The sequence below is a fragment of the Vulpes vulpes genome, chromosome 9 (assembly GCF_048418805.1).
Source record: "Vulpes vulpes isolate BD-2025 chromosome 9, VulVul3, whole genome shotgun sequence".
Classification (NCBI taxonomy): Eukaryota; Metazoa; Chordata; class Mammalia; order Carnivora; family Canidae; genus Vulpes; species Vulpes vulpes.
This window is the reverse complement of record NC_132788.1, coordinates 59,921,439-59,938,996: the sequence shown is the minus strand read 5'-3', so window position 1 is coordinate 59,938,996 and position 17,558 is coordinate 59,921,439. Positions and strand designations below refer to the sequence as shown.

At 42.8% G+C, this 17,558-nt stretch overlaps 1 pseudogene; it reads right to left on the bottom strand.

The window, feature by feature from the left end:
* Positions 1 to 17,173: 17,173 nt before the first annotated feature.
* Positions 17,174 to 17,558, bottom strand: LOC112933727 (copper transport protein ATOX1 pseudogene; annotated as a pseudogene).

The following is a 17,558-nucleotide window of genomic DNA, read 5'->3' as shown; positions in this document are numbered from 1 at the left end:
GACTCGATCCCAGGACTCCAGGATCACACCCTGGACCAAAGGCAAGCGCTAAACCGCTGAGCCACCCGGTCTGCTAAATAAAACCTTTTTTTTTTTTTTTTTAAGATTTTATTTATTTATGCATGAGAGACACAGAGAGAGAAAGGCAGAGACACAGGCAGAGGGAGAAGCAGGCTCCATGCTGGGAGCCCAACGTGGGACTCAATCCCGGGACTCTAGGACCACGCCCTGGGCCAAAGGCAGGCACTAAACCACTGAGCCATCCAGGGATCCCCTAAATAAAACCTTTAAAAAAAAATTCTCTTTCTCCCTCTTCACTCACGTGTGCACGCGTGCACACACACTCTAAATAAATAAAATATTTATAAAAAATAATACATAACAAAATTTACATCTTAATAATTTTTAAGTGTAAAGTTCAGTGGCACATTCAGTACATTCACATTGTTGTGCAACCATCACTACTGTCCATCCCTAAACACTTTTCATCTTGCAAAACTGAAAGTGTATCCATTAAAAAGTAACTCCCATTCTCTGGCAACCAAGATTCTACTTTTGGTTTCCATGAATTTGACTATTCTACCTCATATAAGTGAACTCATGTAGTATTTGTCTTTTTGTGACTGGTTTATTTCACTCAGCATAGTGTCTTGTAGTTCATCCACGTAAAAATCTTAAGATTTTTATTTATTTATTCATGAGAGACACAGAGAGAGAAAGAGGCACAGACAGAGGCAGAGGGAGAAGCAGCTCCATGCAGGGAGCCTGACGTGGGACTTGATCCGGGGTCCCCAGGATCACGCCCTGGGCCGAAGGCAGCGCTAAACCGCTGAGCCACCCAGGATGCCCCCAATAAATAAAACCTTAAAAAAAAACCTGTTTCCTTTGCTTTATGATTAGGGTTCCCCGGAGGGCCTCTGAATTCTCTGCAACTCCACCCTACATAGATAAGTCACAGGGATGATGAAAGGGCAAGTCCAGTTATTACAGTCGGTCAGGATCTGTTGGCACATTTTTTTTTCTTTTTCAGCCATTTCTTACTTTTTAAAAAAAGATTTCATTTCTTTATTTGAGAGACAGAGAGGATGAGCAGAGGGGAAGGGCCGAGGGGGATGGAGAAGCAGACTTCTCTCTGAGCTAGGAGCCCTATATGGGGCTTGCTCCCAGGACCCCGAGATTAAGACCTGAACCAAAGAAAGATACTTAACTGACTGAGCCACCCGGGCACCCCAACCATTTATTTCTTTTTATTTAGAGTTGTGTTCAACACAAACCAATCCCATAACATGAGAAATGCTATGAATCAAAGCACAAACACAAAAACACAATGTACAATCCAACACAGATGTATAATATTCAGATATGAAGCAAGAGGGAGTATTCATTCATACCAAAGTAGCTTGAGATCTGCAGGAGCTGTTTGTTTCACATTGGTTTCTGAGGATGGCAAGAATTGATTTTGGTTTTTAAGACTACTGTGACCATATTGGACACTGGAACATCTTGGCATCAGTTTGTGCCCACGTGGACAGAAGACCTCAAGGGTGTCTATTTCTTTTTCTTTTTTCTTTTCCAAAGATTTTATTTATTTATTCATGAGAGACACAGACAGAGAGAGAGAGGCAGAGACACAGGCAGAGGGAGAAGCAGCCTCCATGCAGGGAGCCTGATGTGGGACTTGATCCAGGGTCTCCAGGATCATGCCCTGGGCTTATGGTGGCGCTAAACCGCTGAGCCACCAGAGCTGCCCAGGAGTGTCTATTTCTAAAAAGCTTTCTCTGTATTGAGACAGATATAAGAGATCTTTCCAGAATCAAGCCCACAGTAGGCTTCCGATCCCTTTAGACCTATGTTCTAACCCTCTGAAAATATTTATCAATTGTGACAGTTGTGCTGATTGCATATTTCATCCTTGTAACTAAAGACTTGTGGTTTGGATTGACAGCCTATTTCAATAAAACCTACTGATGAGTCTAAGTATTAACAGACTAAAGCCCAGTTCACTCTCAGCTTCCCAGATGCACAGCTGACATAATAGTTGTATTGGTCAGGAGTCTTTTTCACCCATAAAAAGAATTTATTTACTCTTGGAACTGAAATGTTCCGAGGGAACTGGCTCCAGACAGCTTGTTTCCAGGGATCCCACCTGTCACCGAGGCCTCAGTTAACTCCCTTCCTCAGATCTCTCTCCCACGGACCTGGTTTATCAGCAGGCTCCACGTTCTGTTCTGTGGTAGCGAAATGTCTACCGCAGGTCTAAGTTGCATACTTCCATACCACAACATCCAGAGGAAGAGAAAGAGTCTTTTACTTAGAAGCCCTAGCAAGGGCAGCCCGGGTGGCTCAGTGGGTTAGTGCTGCCTTCAGCCCAGGGTATGATCCTGGAGACTAGTGATCGAGTCCCACATTGGGCTCCCTACGTGGAGCCTGCTTCTCCCTCTGCCTGTGTCTCTGCCTCTCTCTCTCTCTCTCTGGGTCTCTCATGAATAAATAAATAAAATATTAAAAAGTATCTTCTTGGATCACTTGGCTGTGATCTGGTCCTACGGTGAGCTCTGAGCCAAATGCCTGGGAGACAAGCACATTACTATGACCAGTGAACACTTGTTCTGCTGGGATCAGATCCACCAAACCACATGGTCAAGAACAGGGAAGAACAAATCCCCCAAAGGACAATCAGGGCAGCATTGGTAAGTAGACCCTGGAAGGCAATCAGCACGTTTCCTCTTGAGCAGCTTCCTCTACACTTTGAACTGACCAGCTTAACACTAAAGAACATCAAGTCTGGACATTGGTCAGTCCTTAGCTCGCTGAAACTCCCTATAGCCTTTGCCACTGTTGATTCTTCTTAAAATTTCTCACTCTAAATGTTCTCAACCCTGACTGCCATCTAAGTACATTAAGGCCGAGAATTTTACATTAACCAATGCTTAGGCATTCAAATTCTGTGGGTATAAGGTTAGTGCAAGGGATAGGATTCGTGGTGACTTTGATGCAGGCAGTCCTAATTGAGAACCACTGTCCTAGGCTGCTGTGACACTCTCTTCTGGCTCATTCTTTCATTCTGCAGATATTTACTGAGTGTTTACTAGGTGCCAGACATTCAGGTAGGTGGTGAGCGCACACAAATGAACAAGGCAGACAAGCTCACTGTCCTTGTGGAGTTTATATTTTAGTGGGGAATCTGAGAGAGGCAAATGAACAAGTAAATGTTCCAAAGATTTTAGATAGTGCTATGAGCCATGAAGGAAATAAATCAAGAAGTGATAGGGATGAAGAGCTACTTTAGGAGAGTCAAAAGTGGCTGCCCTGCATTATTCACAGTAGCCCAGGTATGGAAACAATCTAAATGTCTATCAGTAGATGAATAAAGAAAACATGGTATAAATAAACAATGGACTATTCTACAGTCTTAAAAAAGAAGGAGGGGTGCCGGGGTGGATCAGTTAGTTAAGCATCCGACTCTTGATTTCAACCCAGGTCATGATCTCAGGGGTGTGAGCTCAGGCCTCACATCGGGCTCCATGCTCAGTGCAGAGCTGACTTGAGATTCTCTCTCCCACTCCTTCTGCTTTCTCCCTGCTCACATGTGTTCTCTCTCTCAAATAAATAAATCTTAAAAAAAAAGAAGAAGAAGGAAGGAAATCCTGCCATTTGTGCCAACAGAGATGGACGTAGAGGACATTATAATAAGAGAAATAAGCCAGACATAAGAAGAAAACTGCTGTGTGATTCCACTGATGTGGGGAGTCTAAAATAGTCAAACTCATAAAAGGAGAGAAAAGAATGGTGGTTTCCAGGGGATGGGAAATGGAGAAATAGTAGACGTGATAGTCAAAGAATACAAAGTTTCAGTTATTCAAGATCAATAATTTCTGGTGATCTACTATACAGCATAGTGCCTGTAGCTAACAATACGGTACTGCATACTTAAAGTGTGTTGAAAGGATAGCTCTTCTTTTTTTTTTAAGGATAGATCTTATGTTAACAGTTTTTACCACAAACAAACAAAATAATAATAATAATCAAGGGAAGTTGGGATCCCTGGGTGGCGCAGCGGTTTAGCGCCTGCCTTTGGCCCAGGGCGCGATCCTGGAGACCCAGGATCGAATCCCACGTCGGGCTCCCGGTGCATGGAGCCTGCTTCTCCCTCTGTCTGTGTCTCTGCCTCTCTCTCTCTCTCTGTGACTATCATAAATAAATAAAAAAATTTAAAAAAAAAATAATCAAGGGAAGCAGAGGAAGCTTTAGGAGGTGACGAAACCATTTATGGCTTTGATGGTGGTGATAGTCACAGGTATATATATTTATCCCCAAACTCACTGAGTTGTATACATTAAATCTGTACAGCTTTTTCATGTTGATCACACCTTAATAAAATTTTTTTTTTTTTTTTTTTTAAGTAGAAGACTGCCCTGAGGGATCCCTGGGTGGCGCAGCGGTTTGGCGCCTGCCTTTGGCCCAGGGCACGATCCTGGAGACCCAGGATCGAATCCCACGTCAGGCTCCCCGTGCATGGAGCCTGCTTCTCCCTCTGCCTATGTCTCTGCCTCTCTCTCTCTCTGTGACTATCATAAATAAATAAATAAATAAATAAATAAATAAATAAATAAATAAATAAAAGAAGACTGCCTTGGAAGGTGGTGTGTATCAGAAAGAGCAGACCTGAAACAGGAATGCACCCCAAGAAAGAGGAAGGTCGTGTGTGTCTGATCCAAGTAAGGAAGGCGGAAGACAAGGAGGTAAGTGGACGGCGCAGTATCTTGCTGGGCTCCTTGGGCAGCAGTAAGGAACCCAGATTTACTCTCAATGCCCTGGAAAGCCTCACACTCTCCTCATAAGTCTCTTGCATGTCTCTGTGGGGGTTTTTGTGAGCTGCTTTTTCCCTACATGAGGCATAAGTATTAGTGCTCTCCCAGCTTCTTTCCTGCCTGGCCCCCTGCTCTTCTCATTCTACCTGGGCGAGTGGGGAAGTGGGGGATCTTGATTGCTCTCAGTTGGGAATTGAGACCTTTTCCCCTGGGCTTTGGACTCACGTGTCAAACACAGGCTGGACCCTCCATCTCTCTGTCCCACAGGCTCCTCAAACTTGTGCAAAGCCCCCCTGCAGCACTGCCTTCCATCTGCTCCATGTGCTGCCTCTCCAGCTCAGCTAATAATGCTACCTTCTACCCAGATATCCAACCTAGAAACCTGAGTGTCCCTGTGAGTCCCTCGCTCTTCCAGGCCTCCTACAGCCAATCAATTACCAATTTTCCTTTAAACTTCCAAAAGATTTTTCAAATCTCTTTTTGTCACTATCCTGTCTAATCCAGAGACAGTGCTGAACCAGATACCATAGCTCTTCCATAGATGGCTGCAACAGCCCCCTAACAAGTCCCTATCCACCACTCTCCATCATCCTGTTCCCCTCTAATGTGCTCTTCACACTGGCCACTAGGGTGAACCTGCTAACACATGAGTCTGCCCATGATGTAACTGCGTAAGTCCAATTGCTTGTGGGGTGATGGGATCCACTTTCTCTCCCTTCCTTCCCCATGCTTTTCTTCCAGGCCTTGATATATGCCTTGGCTGGGATAACAAAAGGAAGTCTTGGAAATGGGATCAAAGGCAGACAAAGAGATGAGAGGAAGCACAACAATGCACGGACATAGGAGATAGGCAGAGGGGGGCCCCCTCTCTTGGTTTTGTAGAAAGTCCAGAACTTGCAGATACTTCCCTGACATGACCTACAAGCCCCCAGGCCATTCACTGCCCTGTTCTGAGGATCCATGCAGAAACTAGGGAGAGTGGGCTCTTGGGGGGGTGGAATATGAAAGGGCTAAGGGACTAGGGGACCATGAGGGGATGGCTCAGGGGTCCAAGTACCCATATTGGAGGACACATTCCTGTGAAGGAGCTAAGAAAACAAACTAAGATGAGGAGAACCTGCTCTGAGCAATAGGAGCACTCTGCAAACAGGTGCAAATGTTCAGCTTGAGCTTGAAGGCAAGAACCATTTCCAGTGCACTTACAATCAATGTCTATTCAATGGCCAACACCAAGGCTGCTTGATGATGTACTCCTCCTGTTACCATGAGGGGGACTCGCACCACCTGCCGTCCTCCCATACACCTTTTCTGCCTCATCTCTCACCTTCCCCAGATGGACTCCTCCACTCCTGTAAGGCATCTGCTTGCTCATGCTTCTCTAATATGCCACGTTGTTCTTGCTACCTGCAATGACTTGGCCCCATGAAACACACTCCTCTGACCATCTTCTTGCTACTGTCTACTTGTCCTTATGAAGGACATCAGATGTTTGAATATTTCATAACATGGAGAAAAGATGTTTAGGCATCGCAGTCCTGGATTAGAACTCCAGCTTTAGGGCAGCCTGGGTGGTTCAGTGGTTTAGCACTGCCTTCAGCCCAGGGTGTGATCTTGGAGACCCGGGATCGAGTCCCACGTCGCGCTCCCTGCATGGAGCCTGCTTCTCCCTCTGCCTGTGTCTCTGCCTCTCTCTCTCTCTCTCTCTCTCTCTCTCTCTGTCTCTCATGAATAAATAAAATCTTAAAAGAAAAAAACTCCAGCTTTACTTTTGACTCAGCAAGACCTGAGCAATCACTGTGTCTATCCTATTATCAGTAAAATAGAGTGACAATCCTTTCCTTGCACATCTTTCCGGCACTCAAATGGACTTACATAAAGTGCCTGGTATGTAGTAGGTACTCATGAAATGTTCGCTCTCTTTCTTGCCCTTGAGATACTCAGTAAACATTGGTTCTAATTTCAGAGTCACTGAGCAGTTCCTATTTGCAGGATGCTACTAATAGTATCTGATAGTGCTGCCCTTTCCTTCTTCCTTGACTTCTCTTCACTGGTTAGCTTGAATGCAATTCTCACTTACTATGTATTGGGAGCGATGCACTTTCCATGTGGAATAATAGGCCAGAGCTATCATTTAATGGGTGTCCACCCTGTGCCTGGCCTTCGCTAGATGTTTTTCAAATAGTCTTTTGGTTAATACTCACAGTGATTTTTAGGAGATTGGTAGAATTAATCACTATCCTATAAACAACCAACCTGAAGCTCTGAGAAGTTAAATAGAATACCCTGAAGTCACACAGCCAGTAATTGATAGATCCAAGACAGAAATCCAGTTTTCTGATTTCAGAGCCCATTTTCTTCCAAATAGAACACATTTCCTCTCATGAGATAGATTAATACTACTAACATAAATGGCTAAATATAAAAAAATGGCTAAATATTTAGTGATTATCTATGTGCCAGGAACTATTATAGGTTTGTACATGTATTAATTTAATAAACCTTGGCAAGAATCCTACGAAATAGTTACTATTATTATTCTACTTCAGAGAAGTGAAGCATCAAGAGGCTAAAAGACTTGCCCAGATCACTAAGCTGAGTGTGTGTGTGTGTGTGTGCATAAAATACGTCATAGAACACTGCAATTTCAAGTTGTCTTCTTTCCTTGAGGAGCATAAGATCCACAATCAAATGACAAGAGAGAAACTGGAAGAGTTTTACAAACAATGAAGGTTAGTTAGAAGCATGTGAGCTGTTACACTGAAGTTCAGAGGGGAACTTCTATGAGTACACAAGATTTAGAAACCAGTGAGCAGAGGCACTGTTCTGGAGCTCTGCGTGTGCAGTGGAGGGCACCCTCTCCCTGCCACGGAGGTCCAAGCTAGAGCCTGAGGGTCACATCGTGGAGGGTGAATGAATGGGGAGACTGAAGTTTATCACGCATCTCTGGAGACCTCCAGAATCATAAGCCTTACAAAGATGATTAGCAGCCCAAGACAGCAAGGACAGCCTCTTCCAACCAGCAAACAGAGTTGACAACTTGCACGATCCCTTGGGAGTGTGTCACCATGATGTCACCTTGTTTATTCCCCGCATGGGAATCAGGCCCCACTGGGGTTTGATTAACTGCCAGCCACAGGCAGCAAAATGACAATGCTTTTTAACTTATTCTTTAGACCATCAGGAGCTCTTCATCTAAAAGTCACTCATAAGTAAATCACAGAGTTGTTTAATCTTTGCTCTGATTCTGCGATTTAGAAGCAATTCTGTGTCACTTCCTTTCAATCATTGGACATGTCACCACTTAAGTAGAGGGTGTAAATCATTCACGCAGAGAACATGTACTCACTGAGAGTATCTTATATGTCTGTTCACTGAGGAGAGGCTCAGGATATGTTAGTGGACAAGAATGGTCCAGTCCCGGTCGGTGAGGGATGAGTGGAGTTGGGAAAGGGGATATTTAAGAAGTAACCAGAGTTTATTAGAGCTTATTAAAGGCAGTGAACAGAGAGCCATGAAAGCATACAACAAAGGTCTCAACTCAGTCTTAGGAAGGCAGAGGATGCTTCTCTGCAGAACTGATATCTGAGTCCTGGAGGTTGAGGAGGAGTGAGGCTAGTACAAGAAGTAAAGAAAAGCATCATGAAGGCAGGAAACAGCAAAGTCCAGGTTCTCTGCAGGAGAGAGAGCATGAGGGAGAACACTAGACAGAGGCACGATATTTTGGTTATCCTGGTGGGGTCAGATCATGCAGGACTCTGTAGGTCAGGTTTAGATGTGAAGGGTTCCAGGGGCACCTGGGTGGCTCAGTCAGTTAAGCTTTGGACTCTTGATTTCAGCTCAGGTCATGATATCAGGATGGTGAGTTAGAGCCCTGTGCGGAGTCCCACATGCCTGGGCTGCGTGTTGGGCGTGGCGCCTGCTTAAGATTCTCTCTCTCCCTCTCCTTCTGCCCCTCCACTCTCCCTCTCTTAAAAAAAAAAAAAAAGAAGAAAGAGAAGATTTGAAGGGTTCCATGGCTTTTCATTTTTTATGGCAATGGAAACATTTAAGGATTTTAAGCAGGTAATGAATGACATGATTGTATCTGCAGGTGGAGAATCGATAGAAGGAAGGCAAAAAGGGAAATGGGCAGACGAGTTGAGAGGCTACCACAGCACTGAAGCTGAGAAACAAAGATGTTTTGGGCTATGATCGAGGTGGTGGGGATGAAGAGAAGTGAAGGGCTTGGAGAGATTATTTAAGAGCAAAATTTAGCAGGATTTGATGAGACTGAAGAGTGTAAGGGTCGAAGAGCAATATTGTTCATCTTTCACATAAAATAGTTATCGGGGATTCACTGGCAAACACTCGGTATTACTCAGGTCCGTTCTGCAGTATTTAAGTGGAAGGAATAATTGCCCATTTAGGAACTTAGAGGTTGATCAGTGGAGCTTCCACTCTTTTGGCAAACAATTACCAGCCACTTTTCATGTGCCAAACACTGCACCAGGCATTGGGAAAACAAACAAAAATGTAACATCGTCTCTAGTTTGAAGTGGCTATTGTGGAAACAGCAATATGACAGGAAGCAAAATGACAGGAAGACATGGCTTCAGATTCCCCCCTCACTACCTCCTAGAACATTTGGTTGAGCTACTGTAAATTTCTGAAGTCTCAGTTTGCTCCCTGCAACATGGAGATAAAAATAGCTGACTTCCAGAGTTGGTGTGTGGAAAACAAATGCTTTGTGGGCTCAATAAAAATTCATTCCTTCTACCCCACCCCAGCTTCCATGTTTAAGCATCTAGACTAAGACCAAATTCTACAAATCACGTTTAGGAAAACATCCCTCAATAGAAAACCCACTCAAAGATGGTGGACCCAATAATAATATTTCCAGAACATGCGATTATAGCATTTCTGGATGGGCAAGTTGCTGTCCTCTCAGGAAGCTTTTCAATTTAAGGAAATAACTCCATTGTTGAACAAAGCTTGTTTTCTTCCCTCTAATGTAAGCAATTGCCTACTTTTCTCCCCAAAGCCAGGAGGCTAGCCTACTGCCTTTTCTGACAACCCAACAATGAGAATAACATTCCAAAACACACTCAAGGAGTTCCCTCCCTGGTGGCACCTATAATCCTGAGCTCTACTTGAGCTCAACCACCCATCGAATTAGGAGCTTCCTTTTCTACTCTTTATTCATACTTCATTGTAAACAGTTGTATTTTTCATTTTCAGCCTTTTCTTCTCTTTCATATCCATTTTCTCATTTCTTCCCATTTTTATTTTTTAGTGTTTTGTCCTTTTATAAAAAAACAGATACTGTTTCTTCCTCTATCCCTTAGAGGACTATAAACATAATCATCTTAAAGTCATCTTCAGGTTGCTTCATTATTTCCTTTTTACCTGGAATGAATTTGTCTCTTGGTTGTTGGTTGTTGGTTCTGTTTGGCTGTTTGTTTTAGCATTGATTTTCCTTTTTTCTTCTTTCTTTCTTTCTTTCTTTCTTTCTTTCTTTCTTTCTTCTTTCTTTCTTTCTTTCTTTCTTTTCTTTCTTTCTTTCGTTTTTAAAGATTTTATTTATTTATTCATGAGAGAGAGAGAGAGAGGCACAGACACAGGCAGAGGGAGAAGCAGGCTCCATGTAGGGAGCCCAACGTGGGACTCCCAGGTCTCCAGGATCAGGCCCTGGGCTGAAGGTGGCGCTAAACTGGTGAGCCACCCAGGCTGCCCTTAAATAAACCCTTTTTTTTTTTTTTTTTTAAAAGATTGTATTTATTTATTCATGAGAGACACAGAGAGAGCAAGAGAGGCAGAGACACAGGCAGAGGGAGAAGCAGGCTCCATGCAAGGAGCCTGACGCTGGACTCGATCCTGGGTCTCTAGGATCAGGCCCTTGGGCTAAAGGGTAGGGCTAAACCACTGAGCCACCCAGGAATCCCTTAAATAAATCTTTTAAAGTAATCTCTACACCCAATGTGGGGCTTGAACTTACAACCCTGAGATCAAGAGTTGCATGCTCTACCAACTGAGCCAGCCAGGTGCCCCAGCATCAATTTTTTTTTTTATAGACTTGGGTAATGCTGGTTTGCACATTCATTTTAAGAGTGTGTTTTCTCTCTTGACCACCCCATGGTCCCTGTTGCACTCTTTCCCTGCCCAGCAGTTGCCAGTTGCCAGAGTCTGGCTTTCACCTTGCTGAGTGTCCTTGTCATTTCTGTTGCTACACAAAAGCCCAATCCCCGGTCACCTCTGCCTGCTTCCCCATCCAGAGCCTGGAAGGCCTATTTATTACACCGGTCTGTCTTCCATTTTTGCTCCACAGAGATTTTTATTGTAATTTTTTAGTGTGGCTATGTTTTCCTCCCTCTCTTTTCATACTTTGTCTATCATTTCATATATTTGGAGCAGATGAAAGCCTCAAAGCATGACCTTATGAGATCATCTTGACCAGAGGCTTCCCAGATCTTCTGCACATACCTGTCTTAGCCCATTTGTTATATGGTATTATAATTGTTTCCATGGCTGACTCCATCACCTACCTAAAGTGATAGTTCAAGTGGCAGAGCCAGGACTTGAACCTTAGTCTATATACTCAAAGGCCTCTTGTCTAGAACACTAAGGAATACAGCCCCACTAATCCCCCCATCCCCAGGGCCTTGCACAAAGTCTAGCACAAAGTAAGTGCTTAGTTAGTGTTTATCGAATCACTTCACCTTAGGCTTCCATTGCTGTCTTCTAGATATATCATAATCTTACTTTGCGGGATGCCTGGGTGGCTCAGTGATTGAGCGCCTGCCTTCGACCCAGGGCATGATCCTGGAGTCCCAGGATCAAGTTCCACATCGGCCTCCCTGCAGGGAGCCTTCCTCTCCCTTTGCCTGTCTCTGCCTCTCTTTCTGTGTCTCTCATGAATAAATAAGTAAACTCTTAAAAAAAAAAATCTTACTTTGCTTTCTACTTGCCCCCCACCATGCTAATGTAGTGCACCCTTCTTTTTGGATATGTAAGGCCAAGAATACCTACTTCTTGCCTATACTGCCCTTCCTGTGCCCATGCCAAACTCACAATCAGAACTCTCCCTTATCTCCCAGGCCTTGCTGCATGATTCCTTACCTAGCACTTCAGGCATGCACTATTATTTGATGAGCATTTGCCTTCTGATGTGGACACAAATTTCTCTTTTATGAATCAAAGATCTTAAAGCTCTTGAAAGACAAAACAGGGAAAAATTGGTAAATTAGACTCCTCCAGTGGTGTTCTTCTTTTCTTTTGGAATTTTTACTTCCTGCTCTAATTTTGGCCTAAAATGCATAATACTATAATTCAAAATAATAATACAATGCTGTGATCCTGGGTTATCTGTAAACAGCCCACAACTGAGAATGTTCTCTATAATTTCCTATAATGTTACCTTATATTTGAATACAATTCAATTTATCTTATATAATTTCATACCAAACCCATGAGGTATGTATTACTATTCATTTCTTACAGATAAGTAAAGTGAAGCACAGAGAGTTTAAGTGACTTGACTAAAGTCACACAGTGGGTATCAGAACTCCAGATCTTTTCATTTCTAATCTTTGTATTGCCTAGTACATTAGCCATATTTCTACTGTTCTACTGTTTTTCTAAAATTATACAAGTGCCAGAAAGATGAAGATGATCTTCATTATCATTTTTGTTTTAATATTATCTCTTACTGATAAGATAAAACATTCATAGAATCACTGATTTTTTATTTTTTTTAAGATTTTATTTATTTAGGGATCCCTGGGTGGCGCAGCGGTTTGGCGCCTGCCTTTGGCCCAGGGCGCGATCCTGGAGACCCGGGATCGAATCCCACGTCGGACTACCGGTGCATGGAGCCTGCTTCTCCCTCTGTCTGTGTCTCTGCCTCTCTCTCTCTGTGACTATAATAAATAAATTTAAAAAAATAATAAAAATTTTATTTATTTATTGATGACAGACACAGAGAGAGAAAGAGAGGCAAAGACACAGGCAGAGGGAGAAGCAGGCTCCATGCAGGGAGCGCGACGTGGAACTCGATCCCGGGTCTCCAGGATCACATCCTGGGCCGAAAGCAGACACTACACTGCTGAGCCACCAGCACTGCCCTGATTTTTTATATATGACAGATCTCTCTGGGTTTTTTTCTGTGGGTTTTTTGTTGTTTGTTACATTTCATAGGTACAGTACAGGTGTGCCTGAGGACAGGGATTGTTTTGTCTCCTCTGTGCTCGGTGAGGGGTCAGGCCCTGACGCACGTTTGCAGAGATGTTCTGCACAGTTATCCCAAAGGTCACACAATCTTACACAACCTTAAAGCACAAGTTTCCCAGGCAGGTGCCGATGTCACACAATCTTACACTTTCCAATAAAGAGTAAATGTATAACCAAATTTGATTTAAATTATATATAAACCTTGTCATATACAAGACACCACATATCACACACATTTATTTTTTTTAATTTATTTTATTTTATTTTATTTTATTTATTTATGCCAAAGGCAGGCGCCAAACCGCTGCGCCACCCAAGGATCCCATCACACACATTTCTAAAAAAAATAGTTTTTTTTTTTAGAATAGGTATCTTGAGTTTTAGCGAGGAAAATACTGTCAGATTGTCAGATCACGATTTGTATGAAATGCTTCGTGACTCAGTCAACCACCAGCTGACCTCAGGACACAAACCTTAGCTGGCCTCACCCCTCCTGTGTTTTTTCCCACACTGTTTTTGGCATTCATTAAAAATAATATTAGCTTGAGCCTCCAATGTAACCAGGTCTTTGTTCTCGTCTTCCTATTGATCCTCTAGCAGAACAGTGACAATGGAAGCCTTTTCTCCAGCTCTGGTGAAATACAAGCCCATTATCAAGTGAGCCCAAGAACCTATTGGGCTTAGGGCTCTAACCACCAGCTCCAGTCACCTACAAAAATATACATCAGGAACAACAGCGCATAAATTGCCATGCTTGGTATTATCGTCATCATAATAACTATCTTGTATTGAGAGCCCTTACAATGGGGCATGGGCAGGTACTCTACTGAGCCTTTTACATGAATGAGTTATTCCTGTAATTTTAATTTTCACAACAAGTCTATGGAGTAGATACTACAATTTTCTTTTTATAGAAAATGAAATTGAAATTCAAAGAAGTTAAACACTTATCCAAAGCCACAGAGCTAGCTACAAGACGTAAAGACAAGATTCAAAACCAAGTTACTTCTTGTTTTGAATCTTCCTAATATTCCACACACACAGAAATAAATGAGTTGAGTTGCAGGTCACTATTTGATAAGATCATATTGGGTAGCCATTTTTGGGGGGTAGCCATTTAAATATTCATTAATGATTTTAGTTTTTTTTTATTTTGGGGGGACAATAAATATTTTTGTTGCATCCAACACTTTGGTCAACTTTTGAAAAAGCCATAGGGTTTAGGAGCTAGGTCTACGGTTTCTAAGAAGTAAAAGATGCCATCAAATAGCAATATCATTTAAGGAACATGGACATGATGTTCTGGGAAATTCTTTTTTTGGGGGTATTCTTATTTGGGGAGGAGAGAAATAGAAAAGAGGAGGAGTATGGTTTTAAATTAAAGTTTTAATTTTTAGATCATCGTAGATTCACATGCAATTGTAATAAATAATAGAGATCCCATGTACTGTTTACTCAGTTTCTCCCAGTGGTAACATCTTGCAAAACTGTAGAACAATTTCCCAACGAGGAAGTTAAACTGATAGAATTCACCAATTTTAGCTGTTACTTGTTGCAGAATACTTGAAGAACGACAACACTGTATAATCCACTACCATAAAATTAACCTATTTAAAATATACAGTTCAATGGTGTTAGTGTATTCACAGAGTTGTACAACCATCACCAGTGTCTAATTCCATAACATTTTTATCAACCCAAGAGGCAACTCCCTACCCATTAGCAGTTATTGCTCATCGCCTCCCCCACTCTCATCCCCACTAAACCCAGCCCACCATTAATCTATTTTCTGCTTCTATGGATTTGTCTATTCCAGACATTCTACATAAACACGATTTTATAATACATGGCATTGGGGGAATCCCTGGGAGGCTCAGTGGTTTAGTGCCGCCTTCAGCCCAGGGCGTGATCCTGGAGTCCCGGGATCGAGTCCCTCATCAGGCTCCCTGCATGGAGCCTGCTTCTCCCTCTGCCTGTGCTCTGCCTCTCTCTCTCTGTGTGTGTCTCTCCTGAATAAATGAATAAAATCTTAAAATATATATATATATATATATATATATATATATATATATAATACATGGCATTTTGTGACTGGCTTCTCTCTCACTTAGCGTAATGTCTTCAATATTCATGCATCTTGTAGCATGTGTCAGAATTTCATTCCTTTTTAAGGTTGAATAATATTTCTTTTTTTAAAAGATTTTATTTATTCTTTTTAAAAAATATTTTATTTATTTATTCATGAGACACACACAGAGAGAGGCAGAGACACAGGCAGAGGGAGAAGCAGGCTCCATGCAGGGAGCCTGACGGTAGAACTCGATCCCGGGTCTCCAGGATCACAACCTGGGCTGAAGTTGGTGCTAAACCGCTGAGCCACCTGGGCTGCCCTTATTTATTTATTCTTGAGAGACACACAGAGGAGGCAGAGACACAGGCAGAGGGAAAAGCGGGCTCCCTGCAGGGAACCAGATGCAGGACTCCATCCCCTGGACTGGGGATCAGGACCTGAGCCAAAGGCAGACGCTCAACCACTGAGCCACCCAGGCATCTCAAGGTTAAATAATATTTCATTGTATGCCCTATGCCACATTTTATTTATTCATTTATCAGTCAATGGACATTTTCATTGTTTGTACATTTTTCCTATTATTTTCCATGTTTTTGTGCGGATGCATGATTTCATTCCTCTTGAGGATATGCTTGGGAGTGGAATCACTGGGTCACTTGGTAACTATGGACCTGTCAAATTGTTTTCTACAGCATCTGTACCGTGTTGCATTCCCACCAGCCGTATACAAGATTCCAATTACTACACATCCTCACTGACATTTGTTATTGCCTGCCTTTTTTTATTAAAGCCATTCTGGTGAGCATAAAGTGGGATCTCATTGTAGTTTTGATTTGCATTTCCCGAATGGTTAGTGATGTTGACCATCTTTTCATGTGCTTATTGGCCATTTGCCTATCTTTGGATGAAGGCAGACTTCTTTTAAAAGTCCTAAATGTACTTGATGAATAAAGTAAATATGCCAATGTATTAACTGCATTTTGATGTTAGAATAGAAAGGAAAAAATACATGTATTTTATCTATTTACACACTCACTAAGACATTTTCTGGGCATCTATGATATTTCACTTACTAGGAAGTATGGAGATGAGAAGAAACCGGATAGTTAGTCAATCATGAGAAGTGGCGTAGATAAGACATTACAGTCAGGTTCCTGGTGCTTCTATAAAGGTCTGTTTCTGACTTACTTGTAACATCCAGATGATTCATCTTCGTTCCTGTCAAAGGCAGAAAGACACTGAGACAACGTCCCTGATCTCTAAGTAGTTCATTGTCTAGTGGTGGAGACAAACACATAAACACATCATGCAATCCCGTTTGGTCAATACAATGGCACACATCTATCCAAAGAGCTATGGGAGCATTGAGGAAGGAGCAATTAATTCTGCTGGGCATGCAGGAAGGGAGTACAGGGGAGGTGATATTTGAATTTGGTGTTAAAGGATGTTTAGAGGTTTGGCAGATAGAGAAAGTGGGAGGGCATTCTAGGCATCAGGCACACCATGGACAAAGGTGTAACTGTTGATGTCAAAGTTCTGCAACAGCAGAGGTGAAGGGTGCATAGGAGGGATGGAAGGGAATGTGGACAGGTTGGGTAGAGCCATGCCAAGGAGTTCTGTTTACAGATTGTTGATTTTGAGTTTTTTTGTTTTTGTTTTGTTATTCATGAGAGACGCACAGAAAGAGGCAGAGACACAGGCAGAGAGAGAAGCAGACTCCCTGTGGGGAGCCCAATGCAGGACTCAATCCCAGGACGTCAGGATCATGCCCTGAACCAAAGGCAGATGTTCAATCACGGAGCCACCCAAGTGCCCCTTGTTTTTGCTTTGAAGAATGGTGTGATTGCGTCTGAGGCTTGAGAGATCATGCTGGGGGCAGCCAGGTAGAGGAATTAAGAGGTTTGCAAACTCTGTAAAGGACCAAATAGCAAATATTTTGGTCTTGCCAATACACGATCTTTGTCACAATGTCTCACGTTGGCTCTTGTAGTGTGAAAACAGCCACAGACAATAAACAAATTTATAAGCCTGGCTGTGTCCTAATACAATTTTATTTATTTATTTATTTATTTATTTATTTATCCAGCAAAAGTGGTTCAACTTTATTACAGGGAAGCTAGGGAGGAGCGGGGCAAGTGAGGGTCTCTGTCAGGAACTGCCATCGCTAAGCAGGACTGCCAGGCCCCAGGTCTGTCTGGAAGGCAGGAGAGGATCAGCATCCTGCTCCCTTTGGTCCATCATGGGCTCAGGGGTCCAGGCCCTCACTACTTGGGGCCGAGGTAGGAAATGGCCTTTCCTGTTTTCTCCAGGGTCTCCAGCAGAATGTCCACGCTGTGCTCAGAGTTGATGCAGACCTTCTTCTTGGGCAGGTCAATGTCAAACTCAACTCCTCCCGGCTTGTTGAGCACCCGACTGACGGCGTTAGAGCATCCTTCACAGGTCACATCCACAGAGAACTCGTGCTATGGCAT